The following is a 25,290-nucleotide window of genomic DNA, read 5'->3' as shown; positions in this document are numbered from 1 at the left end:
TCATCTACAAATGAGCAGTCGGTTACATGTGGGAATTCAATGTGTGTGTGTGTGTGTGTGTGTGTGTGTGTGTGTGTGTGTGTGTGTGTGTGTGTGTGTGTGTGTGCGTGCGTGCGTGCGTGTGTGTGTGTGTGTGTGTGTGTGTGTGTGTGTGAAGGCAGGTGGAGTCATCTGAGTACCATGTAGGAGTGAAAATCAGTTCATGGCCAAAATGTCTTTTGGAATAAACAACAAAAACAAATTCCACTTTTATGTCAGTTGAGCTCTGTGGCAGTATTTCAGTAGCCTCCCGCCTTGTCACTGCTTTTGTGACTTCAGCCTGAGATATGAATATTGCAGTTCTGTGACACACACACATAACATTTTAATGCTTACTTTTGCATGCTTTGCACTAGCGTATGTTACAAAGGTACTTCTCTCTGTCTTTCCTTCCTTTGAGTTCCACTTACAGTGTATATCACTGTACTTCTCGCAAGTCTCATTTTCGTCACTGGGAATCATTCATAGTGGAATCAATCTACACTATTTGACAGGAAAAAAAACAGTTTGTAGACATTTTAGCAGCATTTGTGTGAAGTGCGGCACATTTACCCATCATGTTTTGGTTAGAGTGAGAGGAAAATTAGCTGATGTGGGGTATAAAACCCAAGACTTTCAAACAATAGTCTAGAAGTGCAAAAATTTTCTTGCACTAGTGTCAAGTGCATGCCCTGTGCTCACAAGAATGATACACCAATTTTGTATATTATTTATATGTGTGAGTTGAGGTGGTTGACAATTTTATTATTTATGAATTGAGTAAAACCGGCCAGTCAAGAGTTTCTTTTTCTTTTTTTTTATTAAGCCAAGACAACTCTGTGTTTCGAAATGTAGCCTCCAAATTTGCTGCAAACAGTTGGCATCCTTTAGGGATATGTTTGCGATTCAGATATATTAGCATGTGGTATCTGTAGTTATAGGCACATGACATATTTATGGTTAATATAAATAGCAATTTCAGAACATTTCATCTATCATTATCCATTGCATTGTATACGGAATTGATGAGTTGTTATGTGTGACACATCATGTGTGGATTTTGGTTTGGTTTGGGGGATTAAAGGGACCAGACTGCGACGGTCATCGGTCCCTTTTTCCAAAAAAAAATTAAAACCACCCAAAGAGAATAAAAACGAACAGCAGGAAAGACGTCAGATGACACAGGACAAGAAATACTCCTACAGAGATCAGACAAAACAAATTAAAATCACACAGAGTGTGACGGTGGTTGGCCGACCATAGAGATAAAAAGGAAAAGCCAACCACCGAGAACACATTAAAAACTCAGCGGAAAATCGTGGCCTGGTAGAGCCGCAACAGGGTAAATCGGTCGGCGCCCCAGCGGGTGTGGCTCAAGCATCTCAGAGCGTTTAGATGCCGCCAATAAGCCTGTTTAAGCTGCCGGATATGAGGCAGCCAAGTCAACCAGGCATCGAAAACCACCCCCAAAAACCTGTGTGATTCCACCACTGAAAGAAGTTCGCCGGCAAGATAAAGCCGCGGCTCCGGGTGGACAGTGCGTCGCCGGCAGAAATGCATAACGCAGGTCTTGGCTGCCGAAAACTGGAACCCATGAGCTACAGCCCAAGACTGCGCCTTGCGGATAGCACCCTGTAGCTGACGTTCAACAGCTGCAATGCCAGTAGAGCTGTAGTAAAGGCAGAAGTCGTCAGCATACAGGGAAGCGGAGACAGAATTTCCCACGGCCGCAGCGAGCCCGTTAATGGCTATTAAAAGCAGGCAGACACTTAAAACAGATCCCTGTGGCACACCGTTCTCCTGGACGCGGGAGGAACTATACGAGGCCGCGACTTGCACGCGGAAGGTACGATACAACAGAAAATTGCGGATAAAAATCGGCAGAGGATCCCGAAGACCCCATCCAAGAAGCGTAGAAAGGATGTGATGACGCCATGTCGTATCGTACGCCTTCCGCATGTCGAAAAAGACAGCGACCAGGTGCTGACGGCAGGCAAAGGCAGTACGGATGGCCAACTCCAGGCTCACCAGATTGTCGGTGGCGGAGCGGCCTTTACGGAACCCACCCTGAGACGGAGCCAGAAGGCCCCATGACTCCAGTACCCAATTCAAGCGCCGGCTCACCATCCGTTCAAGCAACTTGCAAAGAACGTTGGTGAGGCTAATGGGAAGGTAGCTGTCCACCTCCAGAGGGTTCTTTCCAGGTTTCAAAACGGGGATGACAATGCCTTCCCGCCATTGCGAGGGAAACTCCCCCTCGACCCAAAGACGGCTGTAAAGAGCGAGGAGGCGCCGCTGGTAGTCCACTGAAAGGTGTTTCAGCATCTGACAGTGGATGCCATCTGGCCCAGGAGCGGTATCAGGTCAAGCGGCTAGGGCACTGAGAAATTACCACTCACTGAATGGAGCATTATAAGATTCTGGGCGGTGGGTGCGAAACGAAAGGCTCCGACGTTCCATCCACTCTTTAATGGAGCAGAAGGCCAAGGAGTAATTGGCAGAAGCGGAATTCAGAGCAAAATGCTGTGCCAAGCTGTTGGCAATTTCGCCGGAGTCTGTACAAACTGCTCCATTCGGTGAGAGCGCAGGGACCCTGACAGGGGTCCGATAGCCATAGAGGCGTCAGATCTTGGCCCAGACCTGTGATGGAGAGACATGAGGGCAATGGAGGACACATACCGCTCCCAGCACTCTTGCTTGCTTTGGCGGATAAGGCGGCGGGGCCGCGCATGCAGCCGTTTGAAGGTGATGAGATGTTCAATGCATGGATGTCGCTTGTGACGCTGTAGCGCCCGCCGGCGATCTTTAATCGCTGCAGCGATCTCAGGCGACCACCAAGGCACAGTCCGCCGCCGGGGGACCCAGAGGAACGGGGAATGGCAGACTCGGCGGCAGTAACGATGCCGGTGGTGACCGATTGAACCACTGCATCAATGTCATCATTAGAGAGAGGCTCAATAGCGGCAGTGGAGGAGAACAAGTCCCAGTCAGCCTTATTCATAGCCCATCTGCTAGGGCGCCCAGAAGAGTGACGCTCTGGTAGTGACAGAAAGATCGGAAAGTGGTCACTACCACACAGGTCGTCATGCACACTCCATTGGACAGACGGTAACAGGCTAGGGCTACAGATTAAAAGGTCAATGGCGGAGTATGTGCCATGCGCCTCAATGAAGTGTGTGAAGGCACCATCATTTAAAATCGAGAGATCGAGCTGCGACAATAAATGCTCAACGGTGGCGCCTCGACCTGTTGCCACTGACCCACCCCACAGAGGGTTATGGGCGTTGAAGTCACCCAGTAGCAAGAAAGGTGGCGGCAATTGGGCTATCAGCGCAGCCAGGACATGCTGCGAGACATCACCATCCGGTGGAAGGTAAAGACTGCAGACGGTAACAGCCTGTGGCGTCCACACCCGTACAGCGACAGCCTCTAAAGCTGTTTGGAGAGAGATAGACTCGCTGTGAAGAGAGTTAAGGACATATGCAGCCGCCACCAGACACCCTTTCATAAGCTGCCCGGTTCTTATAATAACGCCGATAGCCACGGAGGACGGGGGTTCGCATTGCTGGAAACCAAGTTTCCTGAAGAGCAATGCAGAAGAAAGGGTGAAGGCCGATAAGTTGGCGGAGCTCAGCTAGATGGTGGAAGAAACCGCTGCAGTTCCACTGGAGGATGGTATTGTCCATTGCGGAGAAAGGCGTGACGGGACTGGGAAGGCAGATTACACCGCTGGGTCACCTGCCGCATCCGATGGAGCACCCATGCAAGTGCTATCCATTGCGTCTGAGGGATCGGCGAGATCGAGGTCCTCAGCAGACGCAACGATCTCCACCTCATCCTCAGATGCAGAGCTTTTAGGTAGCGGTGGAGTAGGTGCCACCGCAGGTGTCTTGGACTTACGGGTCTTCAAAGTCGTTTTCTCTCGCTGTTCCTTTGGTTGCCGTTGGTGAGAGGGCTTATTGGAGTCAGTCTCTGGGACCGAAGAGGATCGCGAAGCCCGTCGACCAGCGACCTGTGGCTTCTTCAGCCACTGGCTGGTTTCTGCTGTGCCGCTGGTAGGAACCTGGGAAGGGAGTGACCCAAGGGATCCCTTCCGAGCGAGAGAAGCCGAAGAAGACTTACGCTTCTCCGGCTTAGAAGTGGGGACTGGTATCCCCGATGGTTTAGTGGGTGCTACTCCCGAGGTAGATGGTGTGGGAGCAACAGCGAGAGAAGGGGCCCCCATTGTCAAGGGGGCAGGTGAGGTCCTCTGACTCTGAGAGCTGATTGTATATCTTGCAGCTGAAGGAGCTGGAGTAGGAGTGACAGTGGAGGCATAAGATGACATCATGCGCACGGGATGTAGCCGTTCAAATTTCCGCTTAGCCTCAGTGTAAGTCAGTCGGTCAAGGGTCTTATATTCCATGATTTTGCGTTCTTTCTGTAAGATACTGCAGTCCGGCGAGCAAGGGGAATGAGGCTCTCCACAGTTGACACAGACGGGAGGCGGAGCACATGGAGTATCGGGATGAGATGGGCGTCCACAATCTCGACATGTGAGGCTAGAAGTACAGTGAGAGGACATGTGACCGAACTTCCAGCACTTAAAGCACCGCATCGAGGGAGGGATATAGGGTTTGACGTCACACCGGTAGACCATCACATTGACCTTCTCTGGTAAGATATCACCTTCGAAGGCCAAGATGAAGGCACCGGTAGCTACCCGACTGTCCCTCGGACCCCGATGAACACGCCGGACGAAATGTACACCTCGTCGCTCTAAGTTGGCGCGCAGCTCGTCATCGGACTGTGAAAGGAGATCGCGGTGAAAAATAATTCCCTGGACCATATTTAAGCTTTTATGGGGGGTGATAGTAACAGAAACATCCCCCAACTTCGTACAAGCGAGCAAGGCTCGTGACTGGGCAGAGGATGCCGTTTTCATTAAGACTGACCCTGACCGCATCTTGGACAAGCCCTCCACCTCCCCGAACTTGTCCTCTAAATGTTCGACAAAGAACTGAGGCTTCACAGACACAAACGATTCCCCGTCAGCTCTGGTACAGACGAGATACCGGGGCGAATACCTGTCGCTCTCATTCGTAGCCTTTCATTCCTCCCATGGTGTGGCGAGGGAGGGGAACGATTTGGGGTCATAAACGTTACCTTTAAAATGGGCCCTCGAACGCTTAGAGACTGCTGGTGGCTGGCCACCAGCAAGAGAAGATGTGCCACGCTTCATTGCGTGTCATCCACCCTGATGCCACCTGCTCCGACCAAGGGCTCTCCCCACGGGCGCCACCCAGCCACAGCAAAGGCCACCTGGCAGGATGGCCATTGCCGGGAGTCCCGATGCCCCAGGGAGATGGGCATCTACTCCTTGGCATACATGGGGAGTTAACGGCGCAGGCATCAGTAGAGCGATCCCTGTGTTGTCAGGGGGCTACAACCAACAGGGTACATGGCGGCCCCACCACAATGGACTGGCTACCGCGCTGCATGTTAGGTGACATGTGGTCCATGGTCGCCGTCAGTGTAGAAAGTGGCCCTGCACACCGCTTGGCAGAAAGTGCATGCAGGAGCGTATCCTTGCCCATGAGATGTAGAGCGGGCAGGACTGCAACGCAACGACGAAGAAGCTGGCGAAAGTTCTCAACGCAAGATGGACACAATGCACCAAGTAAGGCGCCCTTCCCCAATCGGCTCGCTCTTCGGAAAAATTTTGAGATATGGAGGTCAAACCCAACAGGGGACTATCACATAAGGCCGAAACGTTTGAGACTCCTTTTAGTCGCCTCTTACAACAGGCAGGAATACCGCGGGCCTATTCTTGCCCCCGAACCCACAGGGGGGATCATGTGTGGAGACACAGAAAAACAGAGTTTACAATTTGTAGCCACAACTACTTAAACAATATAAACATTTCAGCGAATTTTCTGTAAGTTCTTCCCAGACAGTTAAAGAAACAAATTTTTGCCTCTCTTGGCATATTTGTACAGATAAGTGAGGTCTTTATACTAATTATAAGCATCCTATTGTTGAGCAGCTGCAGTTGTGAGTAGCACGAGAAGAATCTAACTTAAATAATAGTGAAATGAGCAATGTGTGTGCTGCCGATTAACATATCAGTCTGTACTGTAGACACTTTACGTAACCATCATTTCTTCTAAATTCTCTCACCTTAAGTGAGCACAAAAGATGTTTCCAATCTCTGATATCGAGAGCTATTATGTATATTTTTTCTGCACTATTGGATGTAAGAGTACAGCTTAAATATATAGAAGAGTAAAAATGGATCAGGGAGCAGACTGGCGGGGTGGACATAATTACAAATGTAATAGGAACGTATCGGAGGTGGGCAGGACATGTAGCCGAGGGAATTAATGGTTGACTGAACAAGGAAGGTTTTTTTTGCATTCAAAGACACATGGTGAAAATATGGACATGAAGACTTACTGTGGGACTTCTATTCAAAAACAAATACCTCTTCATGGGTTATCCAATCTACACATCTGATCTAGAGCATTCTCCTGTAGCACCACATTTACACAACTACCGTTCTCGTCCTGCGTATGCTATTTGTTGTCCATATCCGGTTACACTCCTGACAAATACTTTCAAAAACAGACTTTCCAGTATTCAAATTTATAATTATGCTTTGTAAATATCTCATTTTTTTCAGAAAAGCTTTTTACTATACTGCTGCACTGCAGTGTTCACGCTCTCTTGTTTGGGCATTGCTGCCGAAACAGCAAAATTCGCCCAATCCTTGTAGTGTGTCATTTCCCACTCTTAACTCCTTGTGCATTACCTGCTGTAATTTGACTACATCCCTTTACCTTGTTTTACATTTTCCAGTGGTTTCTGTTTACTTGCATCCAGAGTCCTACAGGGCATGCTGAGTGATTCAGCTAAACCCTCCACCTCAGTACTTTTGAAGCCACTACCCATAAACTACCTTAATTCAAATGAAGCAATGTGTTTACTGTTGCCTGTCACTGTTTGATTTATTTCCTTAATGTGTTTCAGAGATTTAAACAACAATTATCAGGTGGATTATATGTATTAATATGATGTGCATATTGTGTTACTGTCTACAGGGAAAGAAATCAGTATTTGGAACATGGCTCTGTGGAGATCTCTGACTAAAACCTGAATGTAAATATAAATGTACAAATAAAACAGTTGCAACAGAATACCTCTGGTCCCAACAGGCTAGTTTCTGTATCATAATACATGACAATAAACTGACATACTTTGTAAACAAATATGATATTTAGAAACTGATAGATACAAAGAACATACAGCAGAAACACTATTTCAAAATACTAAGCATATACAGTAAAACACACCATTATGTCTGAGTAAGTCTTGAAGTATTGTGCATGTCTGTGGTTGAGCACGTGAATAGGTATTTAGTATTTAAAATTGTACAGTACATGACTCTTCTTTTAAGTATACATAACTCATACTTTGTATTCATTTCCGTGTTCAGGTGACCTGTTGAAAACATGAAACGTTATAATTATATCGCTAAAAGTGGTATAATTATACATAAATAACAATTTGGTTTGGGATTCAGAGATAGAGGATGAAAGGAGTGACAGAAAAAGAGCGGAATATTGGTTATCCCAGAGCTATGGGTTTGCTAGGTTTCATCTGTAGCATGTTATAAAAAATTAGGTTGACAAGGATCCAAACTGTATTGTCATTTTAAGTAGATCTAATGAGTACTGGGAGCATGTTAGTCAAACATTCATTCGGAAAATATTAATAAAACAAGGATGCCTAATTTTCTTCCCAATTGTGTTATGTGTGACAAAATATATTTTTATGCCTTTACGTATCACGATATTGGCAATCTGATATGAAATACTACCCACAAATGGTACTGTACGGAAGATCTTATTTTATGTTTGTTTTGTGTGCTGTGATTCTTTTGCAACCATTTGCGTTTTTCAAGGAGTATACTATGGAGGTGTTCTTTTATCATTGCAATTTGTTGTTTACGTTTATCTTCAGAGTGTTGTAGTTGGGTTGCTGTTCCTGCTGACAACATACCAGAATGGTGCCATTTTGGGGCTGTGGGATGACAAGAGGAGTTGTGGATGGCAGCGTGTTGTTCTAGACTTCCAATAAATTTCAATTTGATGTCTATTACTACTTATTCTAATGGCCAGGTTTAATAAGTTTACAATGTCACCTACTTGGTTCTCAACTGTGAACTTTATACTTTTATTTGGAAAGCTGAACAATTAGGTAACTCAGTGCTAGTTAATTGTGATGTATATGACACAGATTGAAGGTATTACATTTTAGTTATTTTATTTACATATTTGGATTTATGTTCAGGTCTTAGTCAGTGACCTCTGCACAGCCATGTACTAAATAGTGATTTGTTTCTTTACACACAATGCCTCAAGCTACCCTAAAATCTTAACATAATACACACCTTTTAATATAAATAAATCCACGTGATGACAAATATTTGTCTGGACTGTAGCCTTATATGCAAGTGAATCATGAACAATAAACAGTATAGACAATTGGAGAATAGAAGCTGTTTAAATGTAGCGCTGCAGAAGAGTGCTGAAGATCAGATGAGCAGACTGAACCAGCAATTAAGAGGAATTGTTTTTCAACAATGTCCCACATGTACACTCTATCGTTTTATTTTACCAATTTCCTGTCTGTGACTAGTTTTGCCAACTGCGACCAGCAGCGATGCCTCATTCCAGATCAATAATGCAGCGGTTCCCAAAATTAATCGCCAAGACTGGAATATCAACTAATAAAATAAAAACATTGTAGTATGGCCATGGCACTTCTATGCTGTCAAACAGTTTATCACTTGCCGACCCTCAAAGTTCTCCAATGAAAATAATGGGGAAGATCATGATCGATAAAGAGGTATATATTCTGGGGGGATAGAAATTTACATCCCACCTGCCTAAAAGTACAGTAACATTAACAGGAAACATCATGAGGTTTAAATTAACAGTTAATTGGGCACTGGAGGGATGTGTTGGCAGTAAAAATCTTTGAGAGAGACAAAGCCTTCAGTACTGTAGGTAGATTCAAATGGATGTAGGTTGCGGTAGTTATTCGGAGACGATAAAGCATGACGGACTAGATTGGAGATATGCATGAAATCAGTCTTGAGTGATGACCACAACAATATTTAAGCAGCAGTATTGTACGTACGAAAAGCAATCAAACTGATCAAAGGCGAGAAACACTCGCATGCTGGCTGACCCTCTGTTATTTTCCATTTCTCAACATCAGTGAAGATTCCAACTGCAGCGTTTGGTCCACCAAATTTGTGTATGTCTATTCTGCCTGAAAATTTCAACAACTGTTACATTCCTTCAAATAATAAGAAATTATACAGAATTCATAAACGCATAAAGCCACTGAGAAAGTAACAGAGTCTACAATGAGTTTTGTATTTGTTTAGCTTAAATAGTTTTGACAAGTTACAGCAGAGTATGGGAGCTGATCTGGAGAAAATACAAGCAGTAACAGCACACTTTAATGTGGAAGTTTGATGCACCACAACCGGCCATGAGGTAACACAGCTGTCAGCCGTGTAATCAGGGTGCCACGAGAACTGCTTTTGATTGGAACAATGTCTCACATGTATGCCGTTCCTGTCACTCCAATTTGCAGATATGGATAGGCTGATTATCACCTGCATCTGAATAGTGTGGGTAGGGAAAGATACTAGATGAGCACCTTCCAGGAAGTGTAAGGCAACATCTTTTGGTTAGAGTCAGACTACAGACGGAAAGCTTTGATACGAATTAGAACTGCATAGAACCACGAAATATGGAATATTTTCCAGAAAATTTAAATTAGTTTGTTTCGTCAGAACATTAGGATGTTGAATGAAGAGGTAGATGAGCTTCTTTTATGTCAGGAAGGTATGTGAAATTCTAATGTGCGTTTTGTGCCTCTCAGCACCATGTACTCTGAGTGATGGAGAAATACGATATTACAGGCTAGCTAGCGTCATGTATGTCTACAGGGAAATACAGAAGCATCCAATTCCACCTGTCTGCTTTGACCCATAGTGTCACAAATATGGCGGGAACGACCATACACTACGACTCCAATATGGCGCCTATGACGTCATTACGCAAACATGACCACAAACACAAAAATATATTCAAAAACCAACACACACACACACACACACACACATTCCACAAAAAACCTAATGAAACTAACGTGACAAGCATGGGAAATTGGGGGGTTTCTGGGTGGGGACAAGGTAAATATAAACAAATTTAGACACACACCACCATACCAAACCAAACAAAATGACGAATAAAACCGAAAACACGAAACTCCCCAAATTCCGCTAAACAATATCCTCCTGGAATCGGACACTTCCCTTTACCTATATAGCTCAACAGCAACTCCCGATAGTGGAACTCCCACAGCCACAACCACACATTGGAATCGAACACTTCCCTTAACCTATATAGGTGAACAGACACTACCGATACCAAATCATAAAACCCAAAACTACAACCACGTCCACAATCATCACTGCCTCAAAAACAACAACAAACCAACAAAATTGGAATCAAACACTTCCCTTGATCTGTTATCCTTATGAAACCACATACAGCCTTCCCTGGTCCAAGACGCAGGAACTTTGGTAAGCCTTAGTTCTTGACGACATACTGAACACTTCACAACTTCATCCAAAAATCCGAAGAAATTCTATTAGAGACAGCACACTGTCCCCCTTCGTCGCCGACAACCAAAAACTGTTGACCTTGTCAGTCATATCCATACCTACCGAAGACATAAAAAAAGCAATTTACCAAAATTCACACACAACGAACAGAAAATAACTACAATAATGTCGAAATAACAAAACTAAAATCGTTAACCCAAAGAAAAATATTCCACTGAAAGCACAGTCCCGATATCACACACGAGCAATGCTATCACGCAAATGAACCCCATAAGCCACGTAACACGCTACCCACAAACACACCACCATAGAGAACCACCGACCACAACAATATGCCAGCTATAAACACGCCAAACACGCAAACTAAACCAAAAACATCACCAAACCCACCACCAGAGAGCACCACCGATCACATCAAAACGACACCTACACACATGCCACTCTCACAAACTAAATTCCACGCCATTGTGACGTCACACACCACAACAGCCTTACGTCACAGGTCAAATCCAATGGGTGGGATTGGATGTTTCGCTCGACCCGTCTACAGTTTACTTGGAAAAAGGAGGAATTTTAACACAAAAGCAAAAATATAGAAGCAAGAAGTTTTTGTGTAGATCACAATGTAAAAGCATATGCTTTTCAGTTGTTACTACAGAATCACTTCTAATTATAACACGCCTCAGGGGTCTAGGAGACTTAAGTGGTTTAGGAGAAATCTAGAGGAATTATTGAGCTTTGTGTCAAGAAAGGTGAATCAGTCAGTTTGTGAGGATTTTAATGCGCCTTTCTTAGAAGATTCTGGCAGGTAAAAAGTGCTAGAACCATTATTTGGGTGTTTGAGCCTGATTTTGGTAGTGAAGTTTGCAACTTGTGACCAGGGAGACAGTAGGACCCCAAACCAAAACATTTACTGACACATCGCAGGCTGAACAAGTGATGTGCAACAAATTGTTAATGGAAAAGGGAAATTTATTTGAAGCCCTTGATAGTATAAGTTGTTATTCAACAGAACTACTGGATTTTAATGAGAGTCTAAAATATCCTGACAAATTAATAATGCAGACATCTTTAGCGTTTTTCGGCAGACTAATGCATTATGGAATGACTGCATGCTTAAGAATATAGCAAAGAGGTGAACTATTCATGCATCAATTAGCTACTGAATTTACACCACGTTTCTCATTTTTTTTAAGTATTGCAAACATTTCTATAGCTATCAAAGTTTCACAATCAGTAATTTTCATGGTTATCCGTATGGGGCTGGATGAAATTATTTTATACTTTTTGCCCCATTTAAAAAATACAGTACAATGAAAATTCATCTTTATTTAAATAGTTACTTAAGCTAGTTTTCACGCCACGGCATACACCAGCTTCTTTTATTGGAATACTCAAGTATCTTTTAATGGTCAATTTATGATCACCAGGCTGGTTCTCCAGAACATTTAACATCCTATTATATAAACCATAAAATCGTAAGTACAGTATTCCTATAGTATTTCAGGCAGTTGTGATTGAGCAGCAAATGATAATATGAATACAATGTGCAAGATACTGAAGATACAGCACAAATTTTTCCATGCTACCGTCTCCTACGGGCGTACTTGAAAACATCTTCCTCTCAGCAATGGCCTTGTGTACCATTAGAGGTTTACAATGGCAGAAACAGGTTCCTGCAGTGCTGGTTTAAGTATCAAAAACCCATTAGTTCCTTTGGTTTAAAATGGCTCTGGAATAAAACGATTTGATTAATCAGTGAAACTATAATTGGCTGATTTCATTATGTCTGCTGTGTATTAAAGGTGAAGAAAAGTCGTAACTGTCCAGTACAGTTATATTTGGAAAAGGACAAGATATTCATCTGCAAAACTTCAGAAATATTACTGTTAATGACAATACAGAAAGTGCACATACTGGAGCAATACACATGACACCTCATCTGTGGCGTTCCACTTACTGAATTGCTCTAAAGCAATTTAATTTTTATTTTAAATACTTAACATCTCCTCTTATTAATATCCGTTCTTTGGTATGTGATTTCCATTAAGTTTAATGCATAGCAATATTTTACATACATGTTAAAGCTCTATTTGAACTCGACATCATTTACAACAACAGCATCTCACACAAACAGCTGTAAAATAACGAGAAATTAAGAACTCAACTATACTCTTCAGATTATATTTGCTTTCCTTTTAAATTTGACTAGTTTCGTTTTAATTCGTCACTTCCCGTGGTGTTACACCGAACAGAAATAAACAAATGACAAAGGCATGCTTCATTCAGGAATTGCACACTACAAGTTGAAACGAGATTCTGTTTTGTTGTCTCCGTTACTTGTGACATTGTTTCCTATGTTTCCAACAAGTATGCACCAGTAAAAGCACCTACACTGTACGTTAAGAATTGAAGCTCAACATTCAGCACCTAGTTACGTCACAAGCTGTACAAGTTAGAATACTGCAAGTCTTTGCAACATGATACAGTAGGCAGAGAAACTAACATTTTCTAATCTATGTTTAAGTGTGACAACTGCACTTACTCAACACAATGCTGTTTGCTCTGCAGATGTTCATCAGCCATATTCTTCTTATTGCTGCTTCCCTCTCTTCTTGGCTTCAAAAGTACACCTAAAAGCACAGCATTGTTGATTTATTCAAGACAAAAATACACAGTATTTTCTATTTTAAACGAACATGCCACGAACTGAAGTCAGATGTAAGCTGTGTGGATTCAATGACAGCCAGGCAATATGCAAGCGTCCGATTCCACCCACCTGCTTTGACTCATGACGTCACCAATATGGTGGAAACTACCATTCACAACAACTCCCATATCGCGCATATGACATCATTATGTAAACATGACAACAAACATGAAAATAGATCGAAAAACCATCACACACATCTTCCTCCAAAAATATAATGAACTAACAGGACAAGCGTGGGAAATTGGGGTGTTTCTGAGTGGGAGCAAACTAAATATAAACATACAGTACTGTACCACATGACACAAAACAACAAAATAAAATGAGCCCCCAACCTTCCCAAATTCCACTAGACACTATATCCTCTGCAATCTGTCACTTCCCTTGACCTATATAGCTCAACAGCAACTCACGATACCAAATGACCAATACCAACAACCAACTCACAAATACCCCATCAACAAAACCACCGAAAAGAAAAACAACTTACCACAAAAAAGTTCTGGCACTGCACTCTAGGTCAGACACCACAATCACACCCAGCCCCCCACAACACACAAACAAACAAACACAACCAAAAAAATTCCAAACCCACCCACAACTCCCCCCCCCCCCCCCCCCAAAAAAATCAAAGAGGTATAAACAGATAAAAACTAGAAAAATCTCAATCACACACTACGACTCAACAACTGCAACAAAAGAGATCCTCCACAAGAAAGTCACTAAACACAAAATATCTCACCCCCCCCCCACCACCCACCTACCTCCCTCCAAAAAACCTTGCCTACAACTAAACCCCCCAATCCGCAGCCACCACCCACCACACACCACCACCCTAATTAACAACCTTTGGCCTATACATCCTTCTAACTGCCCTTAAAAAAACCTAAAAATACAATCGCCCTCAGGGAAGCTCTTCCACCAACAGTATTCATCTAAATGAGACCAAAGGTTAAAAGAGAGCCTCTTCTCCCTCCCAATAACCGACTTAAAGGCCCCCCAAAACCCCTCTATGGTATTTGCACAGGCCCCGGTCTCAATTTTTAATCTAAAGCCTATGATTGCCTACTAAATGATTGTATCCCCACTCATCCTACCCCCTATAAGATGAAAACACGTCTGAAACTATGGTACTCCCCCTTCTATGAAATCCTCAATTAATCCTACTAATTCCCTTTTCGTCCGCCCCTCCGAAACCCTAGATACATATTCTCAAACAACCCCGCCCCCCAAAAACAACAAAGACTTACCCCTCCCATACTACTTCCTCCCAAACTGCAACTCATCAATCTCTACCACCACCGCAGGACCACCCAACTTACCCCCATACTTAACATACTCCGAACACACTTCACAACAAAATGAAAAACAATCAAGCACAGTCCTCTCACCCACATCAATATAATGCACACAGAAACTGTGAGGATCAATAACAAAAATGATAAGTCATTAACACAATTTCTCGCATGCCCAAATAGATTTATTGAACCAGGAATCTCACCTTATAGAGCACCATAGGTTATCGCTACGGCACCTCCACATGTAGCTATCCATGGTCCAAAACACCGGAACTTTCGTCAATCGCATTTCCTCCCGACAGACAGAGCACTTCACCCCTTCAGCCAACAGCCAAAAGCTGGAGAAACTTGATGAGGGACAAGGCACTGTCTCCCATCTGCGCGCACAAACATGTACTGTTCAATTTGATATGCATACCTAACGAAGGCATTAACAAAGTAATTTAAAAAAATTCACACACGACGAACAGCACACAACACTACAATAACTTAGACACAACAAAAACTAAATTGTTAACTCACTGAAAACTATTCCTGTAAACGCACAGTCAACAGCAATACAGAACGCATCGAGGACTAACACGCAACTGAACCCAATGCACCACGTAACTTGCAACCCATAAACTCACCACGAAGAGCACCACCGACCACATCAAAACATCACCTATAAACACACTAAACTCCGCACCGTCCTGACGTCACACACCACAACAGGGTGGAATCTGACACTTACGTTGACCCGTTAAATATAAGTTTGTTCTGTCAAAACATTAGGATGCTGAATAAAGAAGTAGATGTGCTTTTTCTTGTCTAGGTGTGTGAGATTCTGATGTGTGATGCTTTGTGTCTCTCTCACCACCATGTGCTCACAGTGATCGAGAAGTTAAATATAATGGATTACATACATCATGTATGGGTACAGTTAACTTGAAAAAAGGAGGAGTTGCAATACAAAAGCAAAAGTATAGAAACAAGCAATTTTTGTGTAGACTGCAATGTAAAAGAATGTGCTTGTCAGTTATTACTGCAGAAAAAAAACACATCTAATTATAACATTCTTCAGATGTCTACGAGACACTCTGTGAATTAGAAAAAATCTAGATGCATCACTGAGCTCTCTGTCAAATAAGATGAATCAGTTGGTAGTTCATGAGGATTTGAATGCACATTTCTTAGATGATACTGAGAGGTAAGAAGTACTAGAATCAATTAAGTCCATGATATTTCCAGAAATATGCAAATTGTGATGAATGCAGATATCTTTTACATATATCTGCACAGTAACGTATTATGGAAAAGTGTATACTAAACTTTAATAGCAATGAAGTAAACCATTCATGCATCAATCGTCTACTGAATGTGCACCATGTTTCGTGTTTTAAGTTTTAGAAGCATTCCTGTAGCTATTAAGGATTCACCATCACTCATTTTTGTGGCTATCTGTATGGGGATGGGTGAAAATACTTTTATACCTTTTGTCCCATTTAAAAATTACAGTACAATAAGAACGGATTTTTGTTTAAATAGTCACTGAAGCTAGACTCGCCACCCCCCCACCACCCACCCACCCCCAGGCCACAGTATATGCCATGTAATGCAGCTGGGTCATTCCATGCCAAGTGGTCTAGAGGCTCCCACATGACCCTCATGTATTTTGATGAAATTTTGTATGAACATTCACACATGTTCTCAATGAACACTGGTAAAGTTTCAGTTTCAGAAATTCAATACTTTCGGAGATACAGTCACTTGTTTAAGACCATAGCACAGCTTTCTATAGTGCGTCCTTGAATTTTCGGCAACTTTGAGATGAAATATCTCTTAAGTATTTGCGTGAAAGAAACCAAACTTGGCCATCTTATACAACATTTAGAGCTCTTTAAAGTAAAATATTAAGAAAAGGATATCTGAGCAATTTTCATATACATAATTTGAAGCAAAGTTGGTCAAAAAAATAGCTGTTTAAAAAAAATGCGAACTTTAGTTTTTTATATCTCCAAAAGTAATTGTGGGATGTACATGAAACTTTGCACACCATAACTCACCAACCCAAGGTCTTAGAATATAAAATGTCATTCTCCTATTGCTTTCCATTATTTCACAAATCTAGGGTAAAATTGACGATTTTTCAAAAAGTGCTAAAAAGGGTATTTTTAGTCAAATTTTTCAAAAAAGTGTTTTCTCCAAACTCTTCTAAACGATGGTCATTAGAAAGAGCATATTCTAAACTATCTAGAAAAGTGGATTTGGTTTTGCAATGCAAGCATATAAGGCCCAAAGAGGCGCACTGGAAGTTTGAACACATTTTTCTGGCACTCAAATTATACCCGAAATCTTTTATTTTGCCTTATACATGTTTATTAATGTCTGGGATAAGTGAAATAAGACGTCCTGACGAATAGCAAAAGAATAAAAACAGAAACAATGTTATTTCTTAATTGTCACCTCCCCCCCCCCCCCCCCCTCTCTCACTCACTCACTCACACACACACACACACACACACACACACACACACACACAAGTATTATTAAGAATGAATGTAAATCGTAAAATTTATTTGCATATCATCTAATTATTAGTTGCCTGTTTCATGAACAACACCAGCTTACTGATGGAAAAGAATTGTATAAATGAGTTGCTATGGTACATGGTGGCTTAACCACTGCTAGTTTCATTTCACCTGAGAAAACCAGCATTCCCATTGCCATAGGGGCACCGCCCGATAGCTTAGAAACAACAGCCGTGGGTCGGTTTCTTTACCACAGGATCCCAAGCCTGATAAGGGTTTCTTTACACAGGTTCCCAAGCCTGATAGTAAAATTATTTAAGTGCCCTGTGTAAAATTAGAAGCACTCTTGTGTTCCTTAGATTTCAATTTTTGATATGCTACATTAATTTTCTGATGAATATCAAGAGGAATGGTGTATTGCTGGCCAGACGAATTTACTGATGGAGCTGGAATAACTGAATAATGTGGTGTACCGGAACCCAGCACTTATCACTTCTTGGTGGCCAATAAAATGAATTTGCTGGACCATGTGGGTGCATAAAGTTTATTAATGCATCCCTTTGCTCTGTGAAGGTCTCACAGATATTCCCAATCCACCACACATTTTCACAGATGCATGCAACATATTGTCCTGGCTGGAGAGCAGACATTAATATGCCTCTTCCATTACTGTGACCCATTTTAGCTAGAAAAGATGAACAACAATAGGTACAAAGTGATGATTTTCTCTAGTGCCTGCTACAGTTTGTCCAAGTTTAAACCTCTCTTCTTGTGACAATTTTTTTTTTCAATTTCATCTTTATTGACAAAAACAATTTTAATTCCATTAATGTTTTCAGAGCAGAAATGAAACAGATCTAGGAGAGTAAGAATTTGTCCATTAAGTGGCCGTTGCAAGCTTGCTCTTGGTGCTAACTGCTTTGTTGTACCTCCAACCCCATCACAAGGTGATTTCCCGTCACTAGTAGCAAAAAAATTCCATTCGGTTGTCATTCCAAAATCAGTCTTATGATAGCACAAATTTAGGAAATTCTTGAAATTTTTATATTGAGCACTGGAGCCATCACTGAAATAATGAATGTGGGATATCTGAGCAAACCGTGCTTTTATATATTTGATGAGCTCCTTGATAAAAACTGAACTGTAATAGTGTCATGCTGCAAACAATCACTGATAATGCAAAAACTCAAAGATTCTACTTTCTCATTTTGACGAAAGTAGATAACAAATGGATGAATTGTTGCTTGACTATTATCCCAGTGGAAGCCTTGCACAGCATCCTGAATGATAAAAGAATAATTTTCTGCAAAATCCATTAGGACAACAAGGTCTTCGTCTTTCAGATGACATTTAAGGCCTTTAAGATGCAAGTTTTGATGCTTGGCAATGTAATGATGGCATGACAGACTCCATATTTTATTTTTTACATCTTCAATAAATTCATCCACTACCATTTGCTTCATGTCCAGTGTGGCCCGACCAGTATGTATGTATCCATTGCTTAAACACAATAACTTCCTGTGGCTCATGATCTAGGAAATAGCTGGCAATTTCAGATGCTACAGCTTCGGTCCCAGGACACCTTTCACAGCAAAGTAGCACGCACTGTTTAGAGTTCAAACTGCAAACTGCCTTGCTGAGAATCTCCTTATAATTTTCACGTATACCAGCTCTGTTAAGCATAAGCTTAACATTTTGGTGAATTGAACAGATGCAAAATGCATGCATTCCAGCTGATCCTACTGTTACACACCATTTGGGTCTAAGTTCACAAAACTTTGGGAACCCTATTTCTGGACCATTTATATTCTTATAGATAACGTACATTTCCCGTAAACTGCAAAGTAACAATCTTTTCTGCATGAATGTCCTATCTAAAAGTCTAACTGAAATACTATCTTCATTTCCAGGGTACATCCTACTATACTCATCACCTTCAAAAAAATTTCGCACTCTACTAGCAACGTCTGCTGGTAATTTCCTGCTTTGCCTATTTTCGGGAAGTGCCAGAATGCCCTTCTCTGCCTTAAGCTTCCGAGCATTCTTCACCATTCTTTCAGACACGCCGAACTGAGCTGCTGTTTGACTGTCCAACTTACAAGTGCCAAGGTTAAAATTTGCCTCTGTTCTTTATGAAATGCATTCTGCATCTTGGCTTTCAGTTCAGTCAGCAAATGTGCATCATCAGCACAGTTTCCACATTCCTTAATTTCACTAGCATCTTCAATTTGAAGATTTACTCCCATTGCATTTACAATTCTGTTTTTAATCACATTTTGAGCCTTTTGAATTTTCTTCTTCACATATTCGGGGTTATCTCTGTAGCTTACTGTTCTCTTCAGGTGTGAAATACCCATAGACAATAAGCTACTATTTAATTCTTCTTTTGGTGTAAAGTCCTCATTAGAATGTGATGATGAGGCTGATAAAGCTTCGTCCAAGGTAGTCCTGCAAGCCGGACAAATTTTCTGACCTGGCTTTATGTTATTAACAAGCTGCTGCTTCAACATAGAAGAAGCCTTATTAGCTGTTTCAGCATCAAGAGTGTGAATTCCTGCCTTAACATTATGATGCACCTTCCCAAAGGGATTGAAGCATTTTTTTTTTGCAACCTCTCATATTGTATCAATAACAGGGCTTCATAGTGTAGGCAAACTTGGGAGGTATTGTCCAGCTTTGCTTCAGAACGCCGGAACAACAACTCTTTTTCCTCATCACTAAAATCCGCAAACCATTTTAAAGCAGCTTTTTTGGCAAAGAAAGTGAAATGACACTTTGTTCCACTATCTCCTTGTCCAACTGAGCAGGAAGGTATGCTGTTCCCTTCTGCATCCATCTCTAATCAGTAACTAAATTACGTATTTGGCCTCCAAGTGCAAATTATAATCTGCTTAAATTTCAGACAAATTGCTACTGAATTAAATTTACACAATGTATAATACCAATGAAAAAATTCTAATAAGAGATATATGCTATAAAAGACACAATCAAAACCAATTTTTTGTAAATTAGATTACAAACTTTGATGGTCTTACGAATCACTTAACAAGCCACAATCAGTTGAGAGAACCCACTCACTATGCTGCAAACACACCACTGAAATACTGATTGTTCAAACAAGGCTCACAATAATGAAATAATCCGATTGTTAAAGTAATTGTTGCCATTATATTTTCTATAAACAGTGAATCTTGTGAATTTTCTCTGTGACACTAGTGGTTACGTATTTACCAAGGTAGTAGGCTACATTTAAGTGTGATTAAATATAAAATTAAAACTCAGATGTTTAACCAACCAATTTCACATGTTTCCCTAATAACTTTAAGATGAAAATTCACAGTTTACAACACCTAGGTATTAACATCTCTGCAATATTGATTAGAAAATTTACTACAAATGGCAAGAGTTTTATGCAGATGAACACTTACAATAAAAGCAGAAGGGCTGACAGTCTCAGTCTCATTGCCTATTTACCAGATCTCTTTACTTCAATTATTCAAGGCACTAATAAACATTTAAGAGGCATAATAAAAGGTTACAGGTATAATGTGAGTGCCAGAAAAATGTGTTCAAACTTCCAGTGCGCCTCTTTGATGATGCTACTTTTTAGGGCCTTATATGCTTGCATTGCAAAACCAAATCCACTTTTCTAGATAGTTTAGAATATGCTCTTTCTAATGACCATCGTTTAGAAGAGTTTGGAGAAAACACTTTTTTGAAAAATTTGCCTAAAAATACCCATTTTTAGCACTTTTTGAAAAATCGTCAACTTTACCCTAGATTTGTGAAATAATGGAAAGCAATAGGAGAATGACATTTTATATTCTAAGATCTTGGGTTGGTGAGTTATGGTGTGCAAAGTTTCATGTACATCCCACAATTACTTTTGGAGATATAAAAAACTAAAATTCGCATTTTTTTTAAACAGCTATTTTTTTGCCCAACTTTGCTTCAAATTATCTATATGAAAATTGCTCAGATATCCTTTTCTTAACATTTTACTTTAAAGAGCTCTAAATGTTGTATAAGATGGCCGAGTTTTGTTTCTTTCACGCAAATACTTACAGAGATATCTCATCTCAAAGTTGCCGAAAGTTCAAGGACGCACTATAGAAAGCTGTGCTATGGTCTTAAACAAGTGACTGTATCTCCGAAAGTATTGAATTTCTGAAACGGAAACTTTACCAGTGTTCATTGAGAACATGTGTGAATGTTCATACAAAATTTCATCAAAATCCATGGTGGTCATGTGGGAACATTTCTTGATATTAGACCACTTGGCACGGAATGGCCCAGCTCACATCTCTGGTTACAATACCCCGCTGGTGGGCCAGTATGTTTAACATCTATTAATTAAACCATAAAATCGTAATTGTTCATTTAGTATTTTGGGCAGTTGACATTCAGCAGCAAAAGATAATGAATGAATGAATAAATGAATGAATGAAATTTTACTGTCGTTTAGCTATTACAGCAATTGACAATGTCAAGTTACATATATACAAGTTATACAGCATATATACATGGGTTAAAATCAATATGTGACATAGGTTTTACATAAAATACGGTATTTAAAATGTAATAATATGAAAACATTGCATCATAACTGATTCAGTTAAAGAAATTATGCTGCACTCTCCAAATCGGTACCACTACGATATTTTACAGACATAAAATTCCTGAAGTGAGTAGTATGGATTTGCGGCTAACCAACTGAACAATTTGTCTTTAAATAAATCAAATGGAGCTTCTACCCATTCTAGTGGCAAATTATTAAACATCTTCATACCCACCACTTCGTAGCTGTTCAATGACTTGGATAATCTGTAGCAAGGTATGTCAAGATGGCTACTATTTCTGGTTCCATGAGAGTGTACATCTCTTCTACACTGGTATTCTGATAAGTTTACCTTTATATGCAGTAGGGCAGTGTAAATATACATGTTTATAACCGTTAATATTTTTAAGTTGATAAACAGTGGTTTGCAGTGGGCCAGTTTATCACTGTTTGTGATAATTCGAATTACTTTCTTCTGAAGTACCAAAATGTCCTGAAGGTGTGAGCTATTGCCCCATATTCACAGGATGTGAAAGGTAATGAAGCTATAAGTCTAATTTTTCTATGCTACCTCCTTCCTAGAGGCATATTTCAAAAACATCTTCCTCTCTGCAATGACCTTGCGTACCACTAGCGGTTCACATTGATAAAAAGAGGTTGATGTAGTGGTTTAAGTATCACAAATCCATCTGTTCCTTAGTTTCAACTGGCTTTGCAATAAAACTATTAGATTTATCAGTGAAATTATAATTGGCTGATCTCATTACGTCTGCCGTGTATTAAAGGTGCAAAAATTTCGTAACTATCCTTTAGAATTATATTTAGAAATGAAAAAGATATTCGTCTGCAAAACAATGGAACTTTAGAAATATTAATAATAACAACAACACACCATCTCCACACGTTCGAGTAATACACAATGATACATTCGTATCTCTGGCATTCCACATACAGAATTGCTCGAAAGCAATTTAATTTTTAATTTAAAAACTTAGTATCTCCTCTTAAGTAACTTTCATTCATTCCTTGGTAGGACCTAGGTAATATGCGTTATCTTTAATGTCTAGCAATATCTTACACACGTGTTAAAGCTCTAATTGCACTTGAGATCGTTTACAGCAGTAACTTCTTACACAAAAAGTTGTAAAATTACGTTAAATTAAGAAATCAATGATGCTCTTATTCCGTTTGCTTTCTTTTTATGTCTGTCTAGTTTCGTTTCAATTCGTCGCTTCCCATGACGATGCACTCAACACAAGTAAAAAAATTAGAAAAACATGCTTCAGGATTTGCACACCACATATTGAAACGAGACTCTGCCTTGGAACTCAGTTAATTGTGACATATTTCTGTATGTTTCCAACAAGTGTACACCTGTGAAAGCACCGATAATATACGTCTGAATGCTGAATATAACCTCAACATTCTGCTACTAGTTACGCCATTAACCTGATCAAGTTAAATTACTGCAGGTCTCTGCTACGTAATATACTCAAAGGAGAATCTCAAATTTTCTAATCTACGTCAATGCGTGAAAATAGCACTTACTTCACACAATGCAGTTGCCTTTGTGTTCTGCCAGTTAGCTCTGCAGATGTTCATCAGCCATATTCTTCTTCTTACTGCATCCCTCTCTTCTTGACTTCGAAAGTACAGCTAAACACACAGCATTGTTGGTTTATTCAGCACGAAAACACACTATACTGATTACTTTAAGCGAACATGTCACTAATTGCAGTCACATGCAAGCGGTGCGGATGGAATGACCATACTTCAACGTGCATTGCAGTGACTCGACCTGCCATCTGTCTGTGGCGGTTGGTGATGCCGCTGGCAGCTGCTGCCACAAGCGTCTAAAGCTAGCGAAATGAGGGATGCTCAACTACCGGACCTACCGATAGATGGCTCTACCAGCTGAATACTGTCGTCTGTATTGCCCGCCATATTCGAATTTGCCAAGAAGTTTCTCTCGGTCTCTACGGTGTATAAGGAATTAAGGATTATCGAAATGGTGATTTCTTGTTCCACTTTCAATTGTACGAAGCGATGGAGTAAGGAAACTGACTTACCATTTCACAGGTAATAGGACTACCGATACAATACGATAACAATACAGACTTGGTGCGTTTGCTAATTCGATGTTTTTGAACAGGTTTCCTCTAAAGCACCCAGAGCTGATAAAGAAGTGGATTACTCCCGTGAAGCGGAAAGATTTTAATCCTACGTCTTGCAGTTTTCTTTGCGGAAACCTTTTCCGACAAGATCATTACGTAGTGAGCCCTGGAACGTGGAAGAAACGTCTCAGACCCGAAGAAGTGCCATCAGTTTTTTACTTTCCGACACATTTGATGCCACCAAATAAACAGCCACGACGACATGTTGTTAGGATTTTGAGTGACAATGATGCTTCTCCATTTGAGGTAGCTAATGAATTTCCTTGCTATGTGTGTGCTTTTGACTTTTGTGAATTTATTTCGTACAGACACAAATGGGCTACATAGGTCTAAGCAGTGTTGTAATACAGGTCCATATTTTTGTTTTTAGCGTTCTGTCCTGGAATCCGTGCTCGATTTGCCCACTGCAGAAGCTACTGATTGCGTGGAGAATGTTGTCAATGAGAATTATTCTGTGGAAAGCATGTCCCATTCATCCAATGCAGAAGCTGCGACTTGTGTCGAAAACGTTAGTATAAGGATGTTTTCACACCCCCAAAGTTTTCTTACAATATTTTCTCATCAAGCCTTGAGTTATTTCAATCATATATAACGAAATTATTTCTTTATTTCTGAGTGCAGTTGGTTCTTCAGTAATTGATTGTGGTATACTGTAGAAATTAGAAATGGAAGACAGGGCATCTGAAACTTGCAATATTTTCTCAGACATTGTGCACGAATTAAAACATAAACTGAAGTGCGTCCATGAAAAACTTCGAAGAATAGAGAAGAAAGTGTTTTCCATGGATGACATCATAAGTTCATTGAAGGAGAAGGGGCATCTTCCTGAGAAGTTACATAACTTCCTCAATCATCAGAAAGGAACACAAGTGGAATTAAAACGTAAAGGTGTGAGTACCGGTCGTGAGTCGTGCTTCGGTAGCTCAATTGGTAGAGCGCTTGCCCGCGAAAGGCAAAGGCCCCGAGTTCGAGTCTCGGTCGGGCACACAGTTTTAATCTGCCAGGAAGTTTCACAAGTGGAATTAGTGTGCAATTTAGTGAACAACTCTCTCTCGGCAAAGGGTAATAGATACACAACAAATGTGAAAATGTTTGTGATGACTGTGTACTTTTATTCACCAGCAGCATGTGAATACCTGCAGAAATTAATAACTCTGCCCCATAAATCGTTGATTTCCAAATGGCTGGCAAGTGTAGACTGTGAACCTGGCTTCTTAAAAGATGTTTTTAAGTACATAATTTCCAATATGCAATCAGTCAGACACATATCTCTGGCAAGTCGGCTTTGTGTTGAATCTCCTCTGAAGTATTTGCTAACATATAAACTGTCACAAG

The 25,290-nt window shown here is 40.9% G+C and overlaps 1 protein-coding gene and 1 long non-coding RNA gene across 2 annotated transcripts in view; both read right to left on the bottom strand.

Annotated features, from left to right (window-relative positions):
* The window catches only part of LOC126427123 (uncharacterized), a 525,102-nt gene that overhangs the window by 416,689 nt on the left and 83,123 nt on the right, over positions 1–25,290 (bottom strand). The window lies entirely within an intron of this gene.
* Positions 7,226–23,586, bottom strand: LOC126427125 (uncharacterized). Its single transcript, XR_007576541.1, has 4 exons — positions 23,330–23,586; positions 14,917–15,090; positions 13,251–13,338; positions 7,226–7,497 (listed from the first exon to the last, which is right to left on the bottom strand). It is a non-coding gene; the product is annotated as an uncharacterized LOC126427125 (long non-coding RNA).

Source organism: Schistocerca serialis, chromosome 11, assembly GCF_023864345.2.
Source record: "Schistocerca serialis cubense isolate TAMUIC-IGC-003099 chromosome 11, iqSchSeri2.2, whole genome shotgun sequence".
NCBI lineage: Eukaryota > Metazoa > Arthropoda > Insecta > Orthoptera > Acrididae > Schistocerca > Schistocerca serialis.
This window is presented reverse-complemented; position numbering and strand designations above follow the sequence as displayed.